Below are 23,953 nucleotides of genomic sequence, written 5' to 3' on the forward strand. Positions count from 1 at the left end.
GGCAAGTCACTTAACCCCAATTGCCTAAAAGCAAAAAAAAAAAAAAGTGGAATGTTTGCAAATTGGCATCCCTCTCTTCCCTACTCCCCCCTTCCTTTGTCCCTTTCTTTCTCCCTTCCTTCCTCCTTCCCTTCCTTCCCTTTCTTTTTCTTTCTCTTTCATTCTTTCTTCTTTTCTTCTTCTTTTCTTTCTCATTCCTTCTTTTTCTTTCCTTTGTTTCCTTCCTTCCTCTACTTTCTATCATTCTATTTTCCTTCCTTCCCTTATATCCACCCCCTTCTCTCACATAGGCACCATCCTAATTCAAGTCTTTTACCTGGACTATTGCAATAAATAGTCTCTTAATTGGTCTTTGTGTGTGGGTCTGTATATTTATATGCATACACACACACACACACACAGACGCACACACACACAGAGCCTTTACTTTGTATCACCAGAATTTATCACAGTTCCTGACACCCAGAAAATGCTTAATAATTACTTGTTTTCTGATTTCTTCCTTCCCTTTCTTTATTCCATCCTTACTTCCTTTGCCTTTCCTTTTTCTTCCTCTCTTCTGCCTCTCTTTCTGAATCTCCATCTGTTTCTCTGCCTCTGTCTCTCCCTCTTTCTCTGTCCTGCTGTCTTTCTCCGTGGCTCTGTCTATCTCTGTCTCTCTTTCCTTTCCCTCTCTTGCTCTCTCTGTCTCTCTCTCCGCTCTGCTCCTCCTCCCATTTAGTCCTTCTCTACCTCTTCTGCACTGTGCCCATTTCTCCCAGGGAGCAGAAAGACACACTGGGCCCAGCTTCTGCTTGGGCTCCCGGTGTCCACTTCTCCCCTGCCCTGCCGGGTTCACCAGCTCAGTCCTTTCAGGAATCTGACAGGAGCCCATCACCCTCGGCGATCCACTTGTGGCCTCATCCCACATCTGTTTTGATTGTCAACCTCATTCAGAAAGCAGGCAGAGCCCTTACCGTGTCTCTCATGAATATTTTGGCAGGTTATGGCTTATTTAGGCCTCATGCAGTTTCCTCAGAGTGGGCCCGGTGTGCATCACAAACGGCCTCATGTTAATCCCTTTGCACTCACTGCAGTTCCACCAGGAATGATGATGGAGACCAAGGAGGTCAAGAAGGGAACTGAGAACTCTCATCTGCCCACAGCCTCCACGAGGCGATTTGGCGAGCACCTCCCTTCAGCCTCATGCTCCAGCCTGCTGCCCCCAACACCCCCGTGGCCAGCCTCCCTGGGCAAAGCTGAAAGGGGCCAAGTTCCTTGTTGGCGGTTGCTGCCCGCCACCACTGCCTCTACAAGGTGAAGCGAGCGGGCTCTTCAGGGAGGGCAGAGCAAATTAAAACTCGCCACAGGAAAGGCGTGCCACTGGCACTGTGCTCGGGCACCAGCTGCAGATGCAACAGCTATCATCTGACATTCTGACATCCGCATCGAGCTGAGCAAGCGAGCGAGCCAGGGCCGGCCCAACATGGCCCAGGACTCCAAGGCCCAGCCTTGAGCAAAACAGGTGTAAGGACATCCTGTTGCTAATCTGCGGAGGCTGCGGCTGATGAGAGACATCTGAGACAGGCAGGCAGGCAGGGAAGAGCTGCCGAAAATAACAGAGAAGGTGAGGCCGGGCTTGACAAGCTCATTGATAATGTCTGAGAGGGAGCTGGCCTGCCTGGTGGCTGCAAATGGGGCCTGTTGTTTGGGGAAGACCAAAGGCCACGGTCGAGGCAAGAACAGGACCATCCGTCACTTTCAGGAGAGCAAAAGTGTTGAAGGGAAGCCCCCCAGCATCGCCTTCCCGGCCTCTGATGGTCTGTTGGAGCTCTGCTCCCTCAGCCACACCACACACATGCACCCCTCCCCGTGGCTGGGTCTACAGTGATAGCCAACATCTTTCCCAAGTGTTCAGACCGACACGGTGCCGCTGACAAAGTGCTCGATGTATGTGATCTCATTGATAAGAGGCAGTGTGACCTAATGGTCTGAGCATTGGAGTTGCAGGAAGACCTATTTGACTATCTGGGCATACCCTCAACCTCTAGGTGCCTCAGTTTCCCCATCTGTAAAAAGAGGTGATTGGAAGTCAAGGTCTCTAAGATTGCCTCTAACTCTAGGTCTATGGTGTCTATGACAAGCCTGCTTTGGTCATCCCTTTATTCTTATAAAAATGTGAAAGCTGGGACAGAGAGAGGTTGATGTTTGCCCCATAGTCACAGAACTAACAAGTGTCTGAGAAGGGATTTGAACCCAGGCCTTCCTGGTTCCTATCCCAGCTCTCTATTCGCTCTGCCAGACTACTGAGGAAGAAGCCAGGACCAGCAAACCCCTCCTCTGATGCTCTTACATGGTAAGGTCTTCACAGTGACTGGAAAACCTCGTAACCGAGTCTCTGGGAAGTGGTATTGCAAGAAGGCTGTCAGAGAAATGATGACCTCTGTTCACTACGTGTGTCACAGCAGATGATGGCAAGCTGGAGTCAGGAAGGCCTAGGTTCACACCCTGGTTCTGACTAAAGCTGTGTGATCCCAAGTCCCTAAATCTCGGTCTCTTCTGGCAAATAACGGGATGATAATCAGTCAAGGTGCCACAGCAGAGGACCAGGACCAGGGCAAAAGAGATATCTCTGAAGCACGGGGCAAACATCATTGTCAGCTCTGGTCGTTGGGACCTGGGGAACTGCATGTCCCTTCACAGATCCTCAGACTCCTTGGGGGTCTGGGACAGCCAGCAGCATTGTGGGTGGGTGGCTTGGTATAATAGCAAGAGTTCTATGCCTAGAGTCAAAGAAAATCCCTATGAATCTTGGAGATGCTCATGAGTAGCCAGGTGACCTTGAGGAAGTTACTTAGAATTCCATGGCTTCAGCCTCCAGAGGATCTCTGAGCACTCCCCCACCCTCACTAGCTCTCAGTCCAGCTATGGTCATGGAAGCAGCTGCCCTGCAAAGCACACCTTGAAAGGGCATCTCAACCAGATGGGCATGTTTTAAACAAAAGAAAAGAATCCTCGAGAAAGCTCAGAGGAGAATTCTTTCTCATAGTATTCTTACTTTTTCTACTGGGGGTTGTTTGTTCTGAAGAATCCCTGCCTCCCTAGCCTGGCCTCTGTGTATGTGTGTGTGGGGGGGTGTCCCAAAACAGAGAATTGAGAACCAAGTCTCATTCACAGTAGAGAAGATCGGTTGGATACTCAAGCTAGCGGCTGCTATCGTCTGGTTAACAACTGCAGTTAGAGTCCATTTCTGCAGTGGCTTTTGGAGGCACAGATAGCAGGCTCATCCAAACAACAGCCCTTTTCCACAGGAGGACAGTAAGTCCTGCTTGCATTAGGCTTGATATTTTCTACATCACTCCCTGTAGTTAGACACCCATTCCCCCCAAAAGTGAAAACATGCTTTGATCTGGAACAGCCCTCAGTAACTGAGCCAATCCATGTGTGGTCTCTCTCTCCCCAATTACTTTGGGAAGTTGTAGATTTAGCTGCCCCAAGTTCCAAAGAGAGCTTCGTGGAAGATAGAGCCCTCTCACTTTTCAATGGCATTCAGTGTGAATCACAACCAACACTAGGCTGGAGTACTCTGGGCTATTCCACATGGCACTGCATTTCAGAGGATTCAAAGTCTAGTCCTCCCTTTTGGCTGACTTAAATTAATTACTATTTGTGTTATTTTCCCATCATAAATCACTAAGTTGATTGGAGGGTGTGTTCACCTAATTTGCCCCAAGCATGCTGCTGGCCCAGGTACCAGAATCCCTAGTAATCTCTCTGAGAGGAATGGAGTGTCAATAGCTGTCATTGTGGGTAAAGCCAGGTAGGATCACTCAGAAAGAGAAAAGTGTCCATTCTGAAATGAGTACCAAGCACAACATTCATAGTCCCTGTTGGCCATCTTTGGTGGAACACCCTTGCCACTTGCCATTAGGATTGCCCTAGACAGAACTGTCTAAAGGTGCCCTGGTTACCCATTTGAACCCTGTGGCTCCGGCTTAGCTCCCCCATACAATGTGAGCTGGGGGTGGTTAATATGAAGTGTTACTGTATGACAAGTTAAAACCTGCTAATGGATCTCCTCTGGCCTGGGCCGCTTTCTTTCATGGCAGCTCGCTGCTTACAGCCATAACCAGTTTTATGATACCTGTGTAGTTTATGAATTTCCAGAGCTGTAAATCATTCTCTTGCACTGACAGAGGTCCAAGGCCTAAGCTTCCAAAGCTAGGGTGTCCCCACCCTGAGTGAAACCCAGCCAAACTCAAAGACCAATGGAGGAAAAAGGGCCATAATGGCTCCCTTCACTCCCAACAGTATCCTTAGTTTTGAAATCTCTTGAGCTATGGCCTGATAAAGGTAGTTTAATCACTTTGAGCTTGGGGACTCCCTTGGGAGGAAATAAACAGAATGACAAGGTTCAAATTCCAATCTGCACAGTGACAGCGCCATCTTTTTTTCCCCTCTTCTTTTTAAGAGTCACTCTAGATTTACTTTTCTGGATGTTTATTTGGTGTCTTTCTATATTTGTTTGTTTTCTTGAAGAAGGAGCAGGAAAGAGAATGGGTAAGGGATACGTCCTACCCTATGCCCTGAGAATTCTCCATGGGAACATGTAGGGATACTGGGAAGCTGCCAACAACTGTGCCAGCCTAGCCGCAGTGTGTCCCGTATCCCCCAGGGTCTCCAAAGGGCCGATCTGTGTGGAATGTGCTTGGGGATCTCGGCTCCATTCCTGGACCGGTTCACGCTGCCAATCTCCCACCATTTGGCAGCAGATCAGTGTTTGCCCTACAAGAGCTCGTGGAGGGCCCCAGAGCCTCATCTGAGCTCTGCCCTTCCAAGGCAGCCCTGAGCACCGGAGGGCATTGGCTGGAGCAGCCACCCTCACTCTGCCCAAACTTCAGGAGAAAGAAAGAATTTCTCCCTGTGATTGTTTCTGACTTGTACCCTTCAAGAGCCCTTAATGTGCTATTCACATAAAGTGGGTTACTGATGGCGCGATCCATCACATTTCGGAGGACGACTGCCAACTCACAGATGATTTTCCTTGGCATCTTTATTTTTCAATGATGTTTTCTCAACAGCATTAAGCTGAAATATTGTTTGCCAGGGATCACTGCCCATCAGGCACTTTATTACATACAAAATTAGATTTCTTCCTGGTTTTGCTGGAAGGCCAGTGAGATAGTCTGATTAGCAAAAGGGAGGGAAAAATGAAATGCAAGTTGGGTCCCTGAGCAATCTCCTCCTTCCCCCTCCCCCACACCCAATGATGATGAATTGGAAATCAGAATGGTCCCATCAAAGCTTCCCTGAGGCTGGACCTACTTCACTGGGTTCACCCCAGTTTCCTGACCCCTGAAGTGCACCAGCTGGTTTTTAAGGTCCCTTCCGCCTCCAAGTCCTCCAGTCCTAGACTGCATGCCAAATGGCTGAGGGAGATGCCTCCCACTGGAAGGGGAAGTCCTCCATTCCAGACCCCTGAGACCAATTCAGCAGTGTGAATAAGACCGGGAAACAAGTGAGCAAACAGCAACCAAAACAAAACAAAACCAAAAATATCCGGGCAATCTTTATTTTTCTTTTCCCTTGTGGCCTTTGGAATGATGCTCAGATGAAGAAGCCCTGGAAGCTTAATTGTTCTCTTTATTATTTGCGTCCCTAGCATCTCTTCCGGGTCTCCATAAGAAGTTGATCTTTGGAACACATTCCCCATTAAAATGGAGGGTCAGTGTTAGGGGAGATCTCTCCTCCCTTGTTATTGAGAAGTGCTTTCTGGGCTCCAGTGTTCTCTGGCACGCCTCCATTTAGCAGAGCTCCCCAACCAACGGGCTCAGATCCCTGACATTGCTGATACATGTCACCATGGACAAGGCCCGCAAAGTGAGGGACCAAATGCACTACTCACTTCCTTGATATGCATGAATCTGTTGGTCCATCCATCCATCTAGTCTATTGATCTGTCTTCTATCTCTTCTATCACCTGTCAACTATCTACCCACCTAATATGTCTATTTATCTAACATATCTCTCCCATCCAATCTTGAGATATATAATATATACATATATACATATATATATATATATATATGTATATATATATATATACATATATATATATGTATGTCTACCTCTGTCTAATTTTTCATCTATCCACCTAATCTGTCTAATCTGTCAGTCCATCAGTCCATCCATCCATCCATCCATCCATCTATCTGTCACTATTGGATTAGGCAATTCTCCCCAGTAAGTACATTCTTCATCCGTACAAGCCTGAGAGAAGGATTCTTGTCTGGTGAAGGAGGGGGACAGACTGCCCAGGCTTGGAGTGGGGGGGGAGGGGGGGTGCCTGCCTGGGGTGGGGGGTGACTTGTGTGCTCCCCTTTGGGCTGAAGGCAGGCACGGGATGAAGCTGTAAAAATGACTTAATGGCCAATCTGGAGAAGGTAGAGGGCTCACAAATGTAGCTCCTCTGGAAGGCTGGAGGCAAGATTCATTTAAGCCGCTTTCCCCGTCGTCGGTGTCACCAAGCTGAAGCTCGTCTTGTTTACCGGATGAAGGTTTCCCCGCTGTGTCAGGGCTCTGCCAGATTCCGGCATTAAAATGAACAGTTAGTACAAGCGGCCCGTAAACATGGCAGATCTGTTAGACTGGCAGAAGCCACCGCGAGCTCCCTGGTGCGGCTTTTAAGCACTTGGCACGCTGCTAGCTCAAACTGGAGTGGGGGCTGCGCGCATCATTTGGGCCTGAGTGCAATGCACTTGAAATAATTACTTTAATCAGCAAAAGTTAATTACTTTAAATCATAAATTAATGGCGGAGCATTTGGCAAAGCCTGATGTGTGTGGCGAAGCTGTCAACTAAAACTCGCAGGTGAACCGGGCCGCCCTGTCTCCGCATCCCCCAGCTGGGCGCGCTGCACCCACCGACCGCCTCCTGCCGCCCGAGGAGCAGGGCTTTGTACCCGGAGAACAGCAGCCTGAAACTGTCACCTATAAACCAGAATCTACAAAGCAGCAGATTGGTCCTAAGCAGGTGCTGCTGGAGGAGCTGGCCCTTGATAATAATAAGATCTTAAAACGGCATCTGCCTTGATTTTATGGCACAATTGGAAAGATGGTGAACAGTCGCAAACCCAGCTGATATGTTTTATGAGTGGGTAGTTAGGAGTGTTTACTGGAGAGGAAGGGTTTTTGAGAAGGTACAGTAAGCCCCCAACGGCCCCCTTCCTCACAGGCTCCTGGGGCCGAGGCGGGCCTCGAGCATCTTGGGGGAGCGGGCAGCACCTGCCAGAGAGGATGCGGGGACGTTTTCTCCGAGGAGTTTCTGCAGCGCCCTCGTGCTTTCCGGTTTTCTCAGCTGCATTTATTCCAGCTCAGGAAAAGGAGGCCCCACAGCCATTTGCGTTAGAAGAAACGGTCAAAGCCTCATTAATACATTTTCAGCATCAAGCAGCCCGGAGGTGCAGCCGGTGTACACGGCCTGGTCTCCTTTTGCATAACTGAAGAGAGAACGGACCGGGCATTCTACTAGGACGCATCTGGCAGGCCAGTCCAGGAACACATGGGCTTGGGGCGGGGGGGACTTAAAAGAGCTTGTAAAACTCTTCAAAGAAAATGACGGAACGTTCTCAATGGGTAAAAGGGGTCAAGTGTGTGATTATAGTGCGGACATCTTTGTCCAGCGATTCTGACAAAAGTGCTTTTGATAGGAAAGGGAGCTGAGCAACCTTAGGGGAGAGCAGATGGACTCGGTCACGGGCTCTTCTGTTTAATCCAAAACCATTTATTCAACATCAGCTTCCAGGCTCTGGGAATCATGAAAACAAAACTGAAAACAACCTTCCCCCTCAAGGAGTTTGCATACTAAGTCATTGTGGACCCTGTGGAGGAGTGGCCGCCTGCCTACTGCAAAGTAAGCAGAATGAGCGTGGCTCACGACCGCGCATCGACCTCCAGCCTATGACGTGTCTCCCTTTCAATTGTGGTTACATTGGCAAAATCAGAACTTCCTCCTTCACTTCCGAGGACCCGAGTGACAGGGATCAATGTCTAAAATCGACCTTTGAGATCAGCCAAGCCGTTCTTTTGTTTTCCCAAAGGAGGAAACTGAGACTCGGTGAGACACAGGAGACTGGCCAAGGATCCCGAGGAGCTAGGCTTCAGAACCGGGCCTTGAAGCAGCTGGCTCCTTTCTGCAGTTGTCCACACTATTTCTCTCCCTTTGTTTTGTGCCGCACTGGGTTTGTTCTCATAGAATATTGTGTGGGAACTAGTTTCTATGCCTGAAACCCTACTCTGTTGTTGGTTCGCTAAGGGCAGAGACCAACCACGTCTGTTCTGAGCTGGGATCTTCTACAGAGCCCAGAACCCTCTGGCTCCTTCCTCCACGGCTGACACACTGGACTGACGTTTAGGAAGAGAGGAAGAGGAATGTTCAGTCACCCAGTGGAAACATTTAGCAGCGGATTTTATCCAGCAGTGTGCCTCTGGACACTGACCTCTGCTACTAAGAAGAAAGGCAAAAATAAAATACCTGCCCAGATGGGCTAGCCCCCCAACTCCCCACCCCCAGCCAGCATAGGTAGGGCTGTGGGCTGGGGGCAGAGGAGAGGAGCACCAGAGACACCATTTTTTCACATTTTATTTCTGGAGACAATCTCAACCTGGCAAAATAGTTGCAAGCAATTGCTTCTCAGTCTTGTAGAAAGGACCCTGGGGAAATGAGATCAAATCCTAACCCCTACAGTTGCTTCCTGAGACCTGTCTCCTCACCTATGAAAGACCAGTTTGGAGGAGAAGAGAAGCTCTCATTTTTCATAGGACGTGGCCCCCTAAGGAGGTGTGGGGAAAGCCTATGGTTACAGACATTTTCTCAAGTTGTCCACCAGCGTTTATTAAGCACCTACTGTGCTCCAGACACTGCTGCAAATGCCAAAATAAAGGATAACAATCCCAGGATCACATTTTTAAACTCATAAAATTAGGATTACAAAGGAAATATATTATTTTAAAAATTATAAAAAAGAAATAATGATAAGGATTTTTTTTAAGTTCACAGACCTCAGGCTGAGAACCACTGAATTAAGAGGTTGTTAAACACTTTTTCCAGCTCTGATATTTTAAGACTCACTGCCCTGAATGTGGACACTATTCTTACCAGTGTTAGACTTGAGCCTCTTTTTGACAAACACTAGCTTTCTCAAGCTGAATATATTTGAATAAATTTGCTTCTGTGACTTGAGTTCATCAGCTTTTCTTTGGCAGGCCATTTTCTTCCAGTTTCGACCATGATTTGGGGGTATTTGTGGAACTAAGGACAGGTAATGAAGGCTCGACATTAGAGTATGGTATGAGCCTGTAAGAACAGTGGTGGACAGACCGAAGGTTCTGAATGAGTTGATGTTGAGGAGGGCAAAGGGTAACCGAAAACTAGCTTTTCTATATTGGGTGAAAAGAGAAGGCTCACGAAGGAGATGGGGAGGGGGCTGAAAACTGATGATGGGGAAAAGAGAGAGTTCCCCATTTCTTATTTCTGCTTTTATCCCAAGGGAAGATGAATTTGACTAGAAAAGACAGAGCCAAAGTGGAAGAAAGGGTGAAGGGGGATGATATCGATGATAGGCAAGAGAGAACCAGAGATGACTTCTCTTCCCCTCTCTTGAAGGAAGCGTGTGTCCAGGGTACAGGAAGAACTTGGAGGTATCACTGCTAAGTCTTTGTCAATGATCTCTGACACGTACTGAGGACCCCTGGAGCCACCAAGGCACTACAGAAAGGCAATAGCCACGATTTTCAAAGAAAATGAAAGAAAACAGAGAATGAAAACATTGGGTTTGACTTAGAACATAACATTAAAGGACTGCTTAGTCTATATCTAGAAAAGAAGCACCCATCACAAAGGCACTGAATGGTCTCCTCGAGAACAGAGCAGGCCAGACCTAACTCGTTTCCTGGTTTCTTGATTTGTTTTACAATAAAACTATAGGAAGGTCTTGGGAATGAGATAGATACAGTTTATCTAGAATTTTGCAATGCATTTGAAAAAAAAATTTCTTCTGCAAATCTTGTTGAAAATGTGGAGAGAAATGGACTAGATAAGAGTAAAATTAGCTGGTTTTGAAACTCGTTGAATGGTCAGAAACAAGGAGCAGTAGCTGCTGATCACATACCCACTGTAGTGGAGAGCCCCAGGGGTCTTCAGTGCTCAGCCCTCTGCTATCTCACATGCTCCTCTGTGCCTTGGATAAAGGCATTGATAGAATGCTTCTCAAAGTTGCAGGGTGGATGGAAGACACATGGATGTCAAGCCCAGGATTCCAAAGATCCCAACAGGCTAGGCTAGACTTGGAGCTGGATTGAAGAAGATGAAATTTGAATGCTGTAAATAGCATGTTCCACCCGCTCTCAAAATATAAAATTCACAAGGTCTGGAGAGTAACTAGATGGCAGTTTGAAAAAGATCTTGGGGTTTCAGCGGGTGACGAGGTTACCTGGAAAGCTAAGGCAAGCTTAGGCTTCATTGAGAAGCTAGCTACACTGGATGTGTGTGTTCTAGCCTGGCCACTACATTCTAGGAAAGGGGTAGGGGAGGAAGGGAACACAATTTGACTAAGCCTCTACTAAGTTGCAGAGCTAAGCATTTACAAACATGCTCTCAGTTGGTCCTTAAAACAACCCTCAGAAGTAGGTGCTATTGTTAGCCCCATTTCACAGCTAAGGAAATCAAGGCAGGCAGAGGTAAGTGCCTTGCTCAGGGTCACATAGCTAGTCTGAGACAGATTTGAATTCAAGTCTTTCTGACTCCAGGGCTCAACGCCCTATCCACTCTGCCACCTAGGACAGGCCTTGGTGGAGCCAGAGGGTAGCAAGAAGTGGATAACCAGGGCAGAAGATGAAGGTCCACATGAAAATTAGTTGGAGGAATTGGGAATATTCAGCTTGGAGGAAAGAAGCCTGTCCTCAAGTGTCCTCAGACTTTGAAGGGCAGAAATATGGCAAAGAGATTTGCCTTGTTCTGCTCGGCCCTGGAGAGCCTAGCCAGGAGCAACCAGAAGAAGATTTGGAATCAATGTCAGAAGAAACTTCCTCATCACTAGAGCTGACCCCAAATGGAAAACGGGTTCTGGCTGCAGTGTTCTCACCCACGGTGCTGGGCACAAAGTAAATGCTTAGGAAATGATTAGTTATTGATTAATCCAAACTCCCTTCCTTGAGGAGTTTAAGCAAAGATTTGAGGACCACATCTGGACTGATGTACATGGAACTCTGTTTCAGGTACAAGCTGGACTCAGTGACCTTAGAGGTCTTGCCAGCTCAGAAATTCTCTCTTTCTCTGGGGCTTTACAAATGTCCCCTCAACAAGTCCACTCCATCCTCCAAAGCACCAGTCTTCCCCAGATCTTCTCTTTTTCCTGATCTCTTTCCCCTGCATTTCTCTAGCACCCAGTCTCTGCACCAAACCAAACAAGAGAACGTATGTAACAGTTCTTTGCAAACATTGGGAGTCATGTGTTTATTCTTGCCCGGAATGCACTCTCTCTTCATCACCTCCTCTTTGATCCTTGGCTTTCTTCAAGACTCAGCTCATGCCCCCATTAGACAGGAAGCCTGTCCTGGTCCCTCTGGCTGCTACTGCCTCCCCCTGAACCAATTCTACATGTATGTGGTAGAAACCCCTTTGTGCACATGCTGCTGCCCCCATTCAAATGTAATCTTGAAGGAAGGGGCTGTTTTTGCCTCTTTTTTGCATCCTCAGACCAAGCAACATGTCTGATACATAGTGAGCACTCAGAAAATATTTGTTGGTCGACTGATTGATTGATTGATTGATTGATTGCACGATTTAGCTCAGAAATATGTCTCTCACCTATGTGACCTTGGACAAATTACTTGGGCGAGTCTGGGCCAATTCTAAACTTTTGTCCATCTATGATTCTTTGAAGCACGTCAAAGCGATGTCATGTTTTCCCCCTTGTATTTGCGATGTTCCAGGGAAGAGCACAGCATAAGTGGTCTTCCTCCTCCAGACCATACAAACCAGCCAAAAGGTAATTAATGGCATGTTTGAGCATGTGAGTCCCTACCCTACTAACATGAGTTGCTTGGTTACCTTAGAAAATGTACTTTCTTAAGTGTTATCTGTTAAATATGTTCATGCGTTTCATGTAAGAGTTACAAATAAAAAATAATGTCGCAGAAAATGAGAGACAGTTTCCTCGTGTCATTAAATGTCAATGGTTTGAGTGTCGTGGAACTTTGGACACTGGAACTGCCCCAGATTCCATCATGTTCCCATCAGTCAAAAGGACACACAGGGCCCAATTCTGACAGTGTTATTATTAACCAAACTAATCCAAAAAAGACCCTGAGCCAAATTCAGTTCTCAGCTCCCCATGCGAGACTCCTGTTTCTGTCAATGAGTTTGTTACGACCTCCCATGCCAGGCTCTGCTCACTTACACACGGCTGGGTTTGGACGGCATCCCATCTGGCTCCTGCATTGTCTGCTACCCAGAGCTCACTCATAGGGTCCACAAAGACTGCCCTTCACAGGATCACAGGACACTTTCTCAGACACAGTGTTTTTGAAGGAAAGGTATGTAGCATGATGATTATTCTTGCCAATTGGTAGATGAAAGCCCTGACCCTGAAGAGTCCTGTGGATTGACCTGGGACACAGCTGAAAGGGGCTGATCCAGGATTTGAATCCAATGCTCCTGGTTCCAAAGGCCAAGCTTCCCCAACCAGCCTGCTGAGCCACCTGACCTCAAGCCTGGCTAAGATATGGGATAGGCCAAAAATAGGGGTCATGGGACTTGTGCCTAGAAGGTGAGAGGTGTTCTCTGTCTCTACATGCTGGCACTTTTACAGCTTCAAATGGATATCTACACAGATCAGAAATAATGCTGATTTCGGACATTTAGCAGGGATTTTTGGAGGGCAGGGCTGTGAATTAAATCGTACTGTCCGCTTTATCTGTCAGTCTCTAATTTGCTCCCATAGAATAGACAATGACCTGATCAGACACCTGTGATCCCCAATCTTTCACATACCTTTTGTAGGGGTGCAGAACTAAGTGTTTGCTGGGCAGAGGGGGGGCAAGTAGGTAACATATGCCATGTTGTGGTATATACCAAGCACGCCAGGAGAAGGCACTGCATTCACTTTCTACTGGGCACGTCAGCATGCTTATTATAGGCTGAGTTGACCACGTTGCCTGACCCTTCTCTCCATCATGAATTTATTTACTATTTACGACCAAAAGAGAGGCCATTGTCTTATTTAATAAAGAGCCACATACCAGAAGAGATAGTTTTCTGTTATAAGAATGAAAACTATTTTTTCTATTTTTGAAGCAGCATCAGGGAGAGGAATCATCAGTCATTTTCTTCTTCTCCCCCTTTCTTCTTGTACAATCAGCATTTTAAATTCCATCAAAAATACAACACTATTTCCAAACAAATGCGGCAGCCCAGCAGGAGCCAGTATCTCGAGACACGTACGTGCGTTTTTTTTAACTTGAAAATTCCACCCTTGTTCAAGTTGAACAAAAATTTGGGAGAAGATGTGTCATAGCTGCCAACTTCTCCCTTCTGCCATCAACTGTTTTAAAAGTGTGTTTTTCTCCCAGTTCCTGCCAAGTCGCACATCATGCTGCCTCCCCTAATAAGCACACTTGAGTCATTCACTGGTGAGCACACCTGTGTCCTGTAAGCTCAGTTGGTGCAAGGTGCTAATGAGGCCAAGGTGTTGGTTTGATCACTCAAATAACTAATTACCTTTTTTTTCCCCTAGTCAAAGGTCACTGAAAATAATCCCAGCCAAGGCCAGTCATTTCACAGATGTAACTAGGGCAGGGTGATTAGAGTTTGCCTCAGGGCACCAAAATATAAGGGGGCTCCAACCTGCAATCCTTCAACAATTAGAAATAACTGAATTCAGCACCCAGTTAGCACAAATAATTAGTTAAAATAGGAAGCTACCAGATGAGGTATGGCAACCACGCCCTAAGTCAATGATTCCCTGGGTTGCTGGCCTATACCCTTCTCTCTAGCTTGACGGTGCATTTACTAAGGCTGGCTCTAAGCACAAAAGATGATAGTCACAGCTCTGCCGCTGGTCACTGGGAATCTGGGAAAGGTCATGGGGATGATTTAGGGCAAATCAGTCCTGTCAGCCCCCTTCCCCAATCCACAACACACACACACACACACACACACACACACACACACACACGGTGGACAGATAACTCAAACCCATGTATTGGGAGCAGGTCATCTTCTTCTAGCCCAACAGTAAAGGAGGGAGCAACAGCTGTTGAATTCAAGTGAAAGAGTCCCCAAACCAAACAACAACAAGAACAGCTCCATTGAAGGTGCGAAATCTGCTTTTCACTCAACTTTAATCTTATTTTTCCTCCAGGCATATACTCAAGAAGCCCTAAATGTATTTATTTTTTACCATTAATATTCTCCCCTCGATGTGCCATGCAGCAAGCGAATGCAGAGGCAGAATGAACTTAACAGGAGAATTCATTTTCCCGCAGTACCGGGGCTGGTTTAAATTAGAGAGTCCCCGGCATCAGGAGGCAGCAGGATTTTAATCATTCCAATGTGTCCAGCGCAGGAGATGAACTCAAAAGGTGAATATTAAAAGTAGTTGTGGAATTCAGTCATTTCACGAATGAACACATAATAGCCAAAGGCAAAACCGGAAGGCAACTTCACTTCCAATCACTGTTTCCATTTTATTGAAACCAGATTGGAATTCCTGGAAAGAAGCCGACATATCACATCTTTAATACTAATTTTCATATACTCCAGTAAAACTGTCAGGGCAAATCAGTTGTTGAAGAAAGCTTCCTGTGTAATTCACAGATGGGCCTCTTCCTCCTCCTCCTCCTCCTCCTCCTCCTCCTCCTCCTCCTCCTCCTTCCAGCCATCAGTGAGCCTTGAAACTGAAATGTGGTTTTGATCAGACTCACTGAGCTCCTCTATCCTGCCCACAATTTCATGGGCTCTAATTTGTCGATTCATATTGGCCTTCTGACATTGGTCTGCTCTGCCATACCAAGGATGGTGATCCCCACACACACAGCTGGGAGGGTGGAGGGTCTCCATTCATAATGCTTCTTCAGGGGGATAAGATTTAAGATCTCTGACTGGAAAAGGAGGGTGGAGCATGGACCCTCTTCCCCAAGGCTTTCCCCTTGGAATGTTAAGGAATCATAGAGATGCGAATGACTTTTTATGGCAACAGGGTCCTAGGTACAATCATATAGCCAAATGATAGGGTGTAGGAGTCTGCGTGTGTGTGTGTGTGTGTGTGTGTGTGTGTGTGTGTGTGTGTGTGTGTGTGTATGTGATCCAGGACTCCCCACAAACTGATAGAAACAAGCCTGAGTTCAGGAGTGACATAATGATTTCTCCCCTTCCCTTTTGGGTTCCCCAAGACCTTGGACCCTGCTACGTGCTACTGTGCCGAGATTCATTTTGTGAAAGAATTTGCGAAGAAGAGCAGTAGTGTTTTAGCTTCACATTCATGATACTTCCTCTTCTGTACTGTCTAGTTGTGTCTGATGGCAAATGAATGCAATGGAATGTTACTGTGCTTTAAGACACAAAGAATGGGGTGGTTTCAAAAAAAAACTTGTATGAACTGATCCAGATTGAATCCAGAAGAACCAAAATAACAGCACAATAGCAACATTGTAAAGACAACAACTTGGAAAACCTCAGAACTCTGACTCGTAAATGAGCAGCCATTAGAGCAGAGGACCCCGATGAAGCATGCTGCCCACCTCCTGTCACAAAGGCAATGGACTCAAGACATAGAATATGTTTTTGGACATGGTCAGTTTGTTTTGCTCAATCATGCATATTTGATATGAGGATTTTTTTCCCTTTTTTTTCCAATGGGTGTGGGGGAGGTGGGAGGGAGAGAAAATAAATACTTTTTAATTGAAAAAATTAAATTTAGTTAAAAAGAAAGCAAGCTCTTAGAGAAGGATGAAAGTAAAACTAAGAGCAAACATTTTATACACTGAGCACAATGATCTGAAAGAAAGCGACAGTGAGTGACATCCACATTCAGTCTGATGCGATGGCCCATCTTGATTCCGGAGGACTGATGAGGAAATACAGTCCCCTCCTCTCAACAGAAAGGTTGAGTACCACGGAAGCATAACAGAGTGCTCGTTGGCAGACATGGGTCATATCTCAGTTTGTTTTGCTTAACTGGCTCTCTTTGTTTCAAAGGAGGGTTCTTTGGAGTTAGAGAAGGGAATTAGAGGGAACAGACAGTGGTAAAAATAAAAACAAAATGCTCGTCTCTTTTCCCAAGTGTATACTTCCAGCACCCTCCAAGTCATCTGAATGGACTAATGAAGGCTGGGACTTGTGAAGATCTGGGCTCATTCCTATAAGGGGCTGCTCTCAGAGGTCTCCTCAAGGCCACTGGACTTGGAAAAGGTCTATAGGGAAGTCATTTGCATGAGGAAGTAGAGGAGTGGTCTATCAGGATTCTGGGTCCAGGCCAGCCTCCTTAACAGCCCCATTCTGAGCTGAGCACTCAGCCCTGTATCCAGAGAGACTGCATTCCTTCACAGCCGTGTTTTTGAGAGCCCAAAGAAACAATCCTGTGATTATACAAAATGCAACATACAATATAACAAAATTATTCAAAAGTATGTATTGAACCAGTGAGGCCTGGAGTAAACTGCCAAGAATCAGGCATCAGGGCGTTTGGCTACTGGAAAGACCCTGCCAATCCCTCAACCTGGCTTGCCTTGGTTTCCCCTTTGGTCAGATAGGAGTCCCGATTACACCTGACTATATGAGCCCCACAAGAAATGACACACATTGAGTGAAATTAAGGGCTGTTTCTCTGCAAGGCAAGTGGAGCTGGACGTAATTTGGATTCCCAAAGAGCCTCAATTTTACTCCATGAAGTCTGTCTCTACCCTCAAGGTTGGTAACTGCTTGGCTCTGTGTATGTCCCAAAGCATTTGGGTTTCCCATTTCCTAACATGGAGAAACTGCCGTGATGGGCATCAATGGTTCCTCGGGTCGGGTCTCATCTCTCTCCTGGCCTGGGCTCCATGGGACTATGTCAAAGCCAAATAGCGTCTTTTCTTCAGCACCTGGCACGGTGCCCTGAACACAGCAGGCACTTAATCAATGTTCGTGGTCATTGTTCCCAAGCAGGACTATAGAAAAGTACCCAGTAAGGGCAGCCAGGTGGCACAGAACTAGACCAAGAAGACCTGAGTAAAACTCTGGCCTCAGAAACATTGGCGGGGTGACCAACCATCTCTATTGGCCTGAGTTTCCTCAGCTTTAGAGGTAGATCATGCTGGCACTGGCCTCCCAACGTTGGTGTGAGGATCAAATGAGATAGTATTTGTCAAGTTCTCGGCACCGTGCCTGGCATGCAGGAGGTGCTCTACAAATGCTTATTCCCTTTGAGTACATACACGATGCATGCATGCACTCACATGCATATAGACTACACAGAGGTTAAGAAGACAAGAGTTTAGAAAGCAAAAATCCATCCAACCCTGAAATAAAAGCTTATTATGGCTAAAGAAAAATTTATTGAGACTGGTTTTATTACCAAATACCAAATATCAAGTGGAATTTTAATACCAATATGCCTAACTTTGGTGCATGTTAACCTTTAAAAGTGAGCATAGCCTTCTTGCTACAAGATCATTGGGTTTAGGCAAGACTGAGATAATCAATGTTTAACCACCAGCTTTCCAGGTAAAACATTTGTACACAACACATGTTTATGTTAAATCTACATTATTAACACTTTCTGCATCACATTTGTAAGTCTAGATAGTTAAGAAAACAACAAATCAAGCCTTTATTTGTAGCGGTCTCCAGCTTCCAAGATGTAAATTCTTACTTAGGCTGAACATTTAACAACCAGCTTTCATGAGAGAGTGAAGGGCTTCTGTAGAGGAAGAGGCTTTACTGAAACCAAATACAGAACCCTTTCCAGTAGCCCTCAGAGGGGTGAATTTGCTCAATAGCACTTGGGCATCTTGAGACTAATCAAAGATTTTCCAGTTCTTTCACTAGACCCAAGAGCTTCCAGGTACGGGAAGGTGAAGCTTGATGAGGGTAAAGGAGGGGCTGGATATGACACAGAAGGCAGTGATCAGATGAGGCAGGGGCAGCGGATTACGCACGACACTCAGCCCAATAGGATCCAAGGATATGAGCACCATCCTGAAAAGAGAGAATTTCCTGGAATGTGCCACGAGGACTCCAGCCCTGAGTTCTTATTAGGATTAATATTTTAAGATTTAAGTGTTAGAATGGAATCAGTGTTTTGTGCACATCCTTTAGCTTCAGTCCGATCGGAATTTATTAGGTGCCTAGGGTGTGCTGAGCATTGGGCATCCTTTCTTTGTATTCCCATGGCTTAACTCAATGCCTGGTACACAGAAGGCACTATATAAATGTTTATTGACTGACTGACTGACTGACTGACTGATCCCAGGGAACAATGAAAACAACCCCTGCTCTGAAGGAGATGACAATCCAACAGAAGTTTTTAGAATAGGCATCGATTTATGTCTAATTTTACCAATGCATGCTGCCTCAGAAACGAGGAGAAGAGAGGAGAGGAGAGGAGAGGAGAGGAGAGGAGAGGAGAGGAGAGGAGAGGAGAGGAGAGGAGAGGAGAGGAGAGGAGAGGAGAGGAGGAGAGAGAGGAGAGGAGAGGAGAGGAGAGGAGGGGAGACAAAGAATGAAAGAAGAGAAGAGAGAAAAGAAGAGAAAGGAAGTGAAAGGAAAATGTGAGAGTTGGGGGGAGAGAGAGAGAGAGAGAGAGAGAGAGAGAGAGAGAGAGAGAGAGAGAGAGAGAGAGAGAGAGAGGAGCTATTATTCTTCAGACTCCATCACTGGTCTGTGTGGTCTCTCTTGCAGAGACGTACTTGACCTTAATGAAGACCTAGTCTCTTTCTAGTTTTCTGTTTCCTAAACTAGTTGAGACAACAAGATTCTCCAACCAGGCAGAAAATTCTATTTCTGTGATGCTGACGTGATGACAATGAGAGGTCCAAACTGAGAGAAGTAGGCTCCTCCCTGGCTGAGTTCCCAACAAGGTCATGCAGTCACCCCCTCCCCAGGGCCCCTGCTGTTCGCCCACACGTAGGCTCCCCACCCACTGGGTTAGTGGGTGCACCTGACTCTGAGTCCTCTAGGTTGTGAAAGTCCTTGGCTTTGTCTGGACAAAGGGGGGGTCTGAACCAAAGGGCTGAAACAGCTCAGGAACCAGACAAGAGTCTGAGAATAAGAAGTTTGTTGGGCCCTTGGTGTCCCCTCTGGAGACACGCTTCCAAATCTATGCCAGACCCAACCAGATTACAGATTGTGAACAAAGTGATGGGACAATTAATATTTCATGGTCCTATCTTAATTGCCAAAAAAAGTTAATTTTTGAAGCAAAGTTGTTTTTTTTTCTGCCGTTATTTTTAAACTCTGAACATAATGACTGAATGCCTAATATGAAATGGATAAATTTTTAAAAGGCTTTCTTTGAAAAAAGATTCAAAGCTCAACTGGAGTGGAGGACCACAGGGAAGCTGCAGATCTTCCATCGTGGACGGCTGGCAAAGCCGCGCTCTGCCCGCTGCCAACGTTGCACTCTGACAGAGCAAGTGTTGCATGAGATGTGAAGAATGATCGTGGCCTGCTGGAAAACCCTGGAGCAGGTGTTCCTCATCCTCATTTGCAATGGAGCATGGCCCCTGGCTCAGTGAGCTGGAGCCAAGGGGCTGGCAGGACCCGTCATGTACCTGCGTGCTGAGAGGCACTAATGATAATGGATGCGGGCCTATTAGCCAGCCCATTTGTAATGGCACACAACACTGATTGCTCAGGGAGTGAGTCAGCGGCTTTCCAAGAGGACGCAGGGGATGCTGGGAACCCATGATCCTCTGGTGTGTGCCATGTGCTTGGCTAGCTGGCCTCTCTGCCCATCTTCACTTAATAATACAAATGGAAACACCATTTGCTCCGGGCTCATACACTCAGAGAAGACATTTCAGATGGGCCATTTGGCCACCCTAGGCTCGTGATCAGCTCTGTCCATGGCATTTGTTGCCAGCATAAGCCTTCCCAAAACTGGGAAATCTCTGGGTGAAAGGCTTCCTCCATAAAACCCTGCCCAAAGGCCCCAAGTCAGGGGTCCTCCAAGGCCATGGAAGCAGGCTGTTCACAGCAGGCATGGAGACCCAAGATGGTGACATCATCTCCTGACGCGGGGCTACAAGGCTTCTTTCTTTCCAGTGTGGCTCAGGGTAGCAGGAGGAGATGGGAAAGGCCCAATGACAAGAAAGCCCAGGGTAGAGAGATGAGGCAGGCCAAAGACGACACCAACCTGCCAGCGCCTGGAGTATTGAGGTCAGGACTGGGTACCATGAAGAATAGTGAGGGGCTTGTGTGGGATTCATGGGTTAGTCCAGCTGTTAATGCCCCAAAGTGCTTTATTTTGTATCCCTTTTCTATTAACTCATTTGGGTACATTTTGTTCCCTCTCAGTGCAACCCTGGAGGCAAGGGTCTTGTTTCTTTGTCCTTCCTACCCCCTGCACCCAGCATGTGGTCTGACACATAGTAGGCACTTTTAAAGGGCTTATTGGATTGGATTACATTGAACTGGAGTGCATGGAATTGAATGAAAGAATCTAGAGTTCAGCCTGGAGAAGAAATTTTTGGGGGCGGGGGTGGCAAGGGTTGAACCTGAGTTATCTTCAGGCATGTGAAGACTATCATGGGAAGAGGAGGTCGCATTGTCACTGCCTGGCCCAGACGCAGCACCACGAGCAGCAGAAGGAAGTTTCAGAGGACCTTGCTTCAGCTTGTTCCAGTCATTAGAACCGCCCCCCCCCTTCCCTGGAGGGCTCCCGTTCTCCAGGGGATCTTCAAACAAAGATTAGATGGCAGCTGTTGGGTGGGTTATGGTGGAGACGCCTGTTCAGGTATGAGCTGGACCAACTTAGACCCCTTCCCTCTCCGAGCTCTGTGGTGGGGTGATTCTCGGCAGGAAAGGCAACCCTGGAGAAGATCCCAGCTGCATTTTACAGAAACGTCTGAAGAGGAGAGTACAGTGCCAGGGGGACTTAGAAGCATACAGAGGGACACATGCCCAGAGGAGTGAGCAGTAGACACCAGTGAGGGGCATGGGTGGGAGCTGAGGAAGGCTCCAAAGGGGAGGAACGAGCCACACAGTAGGTAAGTGGAACTGCCCCAAGCAGGCAGGCAGTTGGTACCAGTCTTGGCAGAACTTGGGTGTCTGGCAGCCGGGCAGCCAGGTGGCACCAGGGTAAGCTGGCAGGCAGCAATGGACGCAGTCCAGTCAGGCAGCCAAGTGGTATTGAGGAGGGAGGTCTAGCAGCAGGTGGGGAGGGACTGGGCTTTAGGATCAGGACTGCAGTCCCTGAAAACACCAGGGAGAGAGAAGAAGGACCCTTGTCCCAGAGGACTGAGGTACAGGGAGTTCACAAAAAAAGCCAAGTGGGGACCCAACTCCTCGAGCTGGGCTTTTAGGCCAGGGCTGGCCATAGGGCAAGGACAGCCTATCTGATCTTTGAATCCAAGATTCAGAAAAACTCCTCCAGCTCATAAGCCACTTTGGTCCCAGAACCTGGGGCTGCACTAAGTCTTCTCCAAACACAGGATTTAGAATTTGGTCATTATTTACTGATTCTGCCACCCCATTTTACAGAGGGGAAAATTGAGGTAGCACAGCTGGCATCCGAACCCAGGTCTGGAGAACACACAGATCCAGTGGTGTTCATTCTTCAGTTGGAAGCAAGATTGCAAGTAAACATAGACAGAATACCATGGATATACTGGGCATGGGCATGGGCATGGATGGGCAGGTACTCCCCTGCTGGGCAGCCAGGATAGACCAAATGTAACCTGAGAACTGTTTCCCTCCAAATAAATGTCTCTGAAGTCTCTGCATCCAAAGATGACTAGGGAGTTAGGGTGATTTTAACTTTCCAGGGCTCTGCCTGACCCCAAGGGAAAGCATTAACTAAGGGAGGGCAGAGAAGCATTTGTCCTAGGATGTTATTCTTGGGGAGTGGGGAAGTTACAGCCATTACATCCTTGAGCAGCTAGAAACTGCAAAGTTTTGTTTTGTTTCTTTGTTTTTAACCACTTAATGAACAAGCTGAATTATTGAGAACAGGAAGCCACCAGTTTCTCTGGCTGGCTGGGGTTAACCTTGACCCCTCCGCAGCCCCTAGGGAGCAGGTGCCCTGCCACAGAGTCTGTTCCCTGGGGCCTCTGCCTTTGAAATGAGGGCACTCTGGGAACACTTGATGCCGGCATGGTCCATAGTTCTGGTAGCAGGTACTATTTATGCCAATATAGAGAGCACAGTTGAAGGAAGGTGAGTCCAGTAAATAACAAGAGCTAGATTGCAGGACAGTTTTACTGTGTCCGATGTGGCGAGGAGGTTTCTTAAGAAGGTGAAAACATCACCAGGGCACTTAGAGCCTTCTGAACCAGATTAATGAAATACGGCAGAAATGTGACCAGGAGGCAGCTGACAGTCTCTAAAATCAATCAACAGCCATTGATTATATATCATCTACATACTAGGCTCTGTACTATGCACTGGGAATACAGAGATTAAACTGAAAAACTCCTTGCCTTCAAGAAGCTTATGGCACCCCAACACGGCAGAGGGAGAAGGGCCAATGGGCGGATCTTGTGGTGCCTTGGCGAAGGTAGCTCACCGGACAGGGAACTCGGTTTGTCCCGGATCTGTCAGGACGCTCTACCCAGTGAGTCATTCTGGAAACACCGGTTTTCACTTCAGTGAGAAACGAGGTCAAACTTTGCTGTCATCTGCTCTGACCAATTGGGCTTGAGAGCCCAATACCAGCTGGTCTTTTCGTTGAGTTTCAAGCATGTTTTTGTTGTTTTGTTTTGTTTTTTAATTTAAAACAATCCTCCAAGGCACTCGTGAGTGCAACAAGTGTAGGCAAGCTCCCTAAACGTGAAGCTTTTCTTTTCCTTAAGAAGAAAAAAGAAAAGAAAAAAAGAAATGGATAAGTATTTGTTTTCTCTCCCTCTGACCTTCTTCCCACTAAAAAACGAAATCAGAAACAAGCAGACAAACAAGCCCTTGTAGGAAATACGCTCTGTCCTGGAAAACAAATTCCCACATTGACCGTGTCCAAAACTATGTGTCTTTCTGCATCTTGAGGGCGGTACCTTTCTGGCAGACGGTGGGGAGGACTCCATTTCTTCTGTTTTGTCGCGCTGTTAGCGCCCACAGTGGCAGTTAATCGAGGGGTGCTGTATTCCACCACATTTCATTAAAAAAAAAAAACAGTGAACCAAAAGAACAATCCTAACTTTCAAAACAGCAAAATTCAAGATTTTACAGAAAAAAAGAATCACCCGTGAGGTCACTTTCTTTTTATATGTTTAAATATAGATTGTATTGATATATTTTATTTTTAAGTCAAAGTCACACCTGAAAGACCCCACCTATCCACTTAAGCTTCTTTATAACAAATAATACTAGTTAAACCCAAACAGTAATGGGCACCTCCTCTGACAGTGTATGTCACTAATACCTTGCCACAGGGATTCCCCACCTCTTCACAGTTAGCATAGGAGGGAAGTAGATTGAATATTTGTTCTCCAGGACAGGTCATGTGAGTTTAGCTTCCATGTATGATCATGTCAATCAAGCCACTGTCATCATCTTCTATGTCGCTCTTTTGGTTTGCAGTAATTCAGAGAAATCTCTCCACATTTTTCCAAATTCTTCACATTTGTCATTCTTGCTGCGTAATAGCATCCCCTGGTATTCATACACTGTCATTTTTTCACTCATCCCTCAGTGGATGGGCCCCAACTTTGTTTCCAGTTCTTTGCTATTGCCCAGAATATTTTGATGTGCTTTGAAGCTCCATATTGGTCTTTGACCCCACCTT

This window comes from Phascolarctos cinereus, unplaced genomic scaffold (genome assembly GCF_003287225.1).
Source record: "Phascolarctos cinereus isolate Bilbo 61053 unplaced genomic scaffold, phaCin_HiC Scaffold_3;HRSCAF=262, whole genome shotgun sequence".
Classification (NCBI taxonomy): domain Eukaryota; kingdom Metazoa; phylum Chordata; class Mammalia; order Diprotodontia; family Phascolarctidae; genus Phascolarctos; species Phascolarctos cinereus.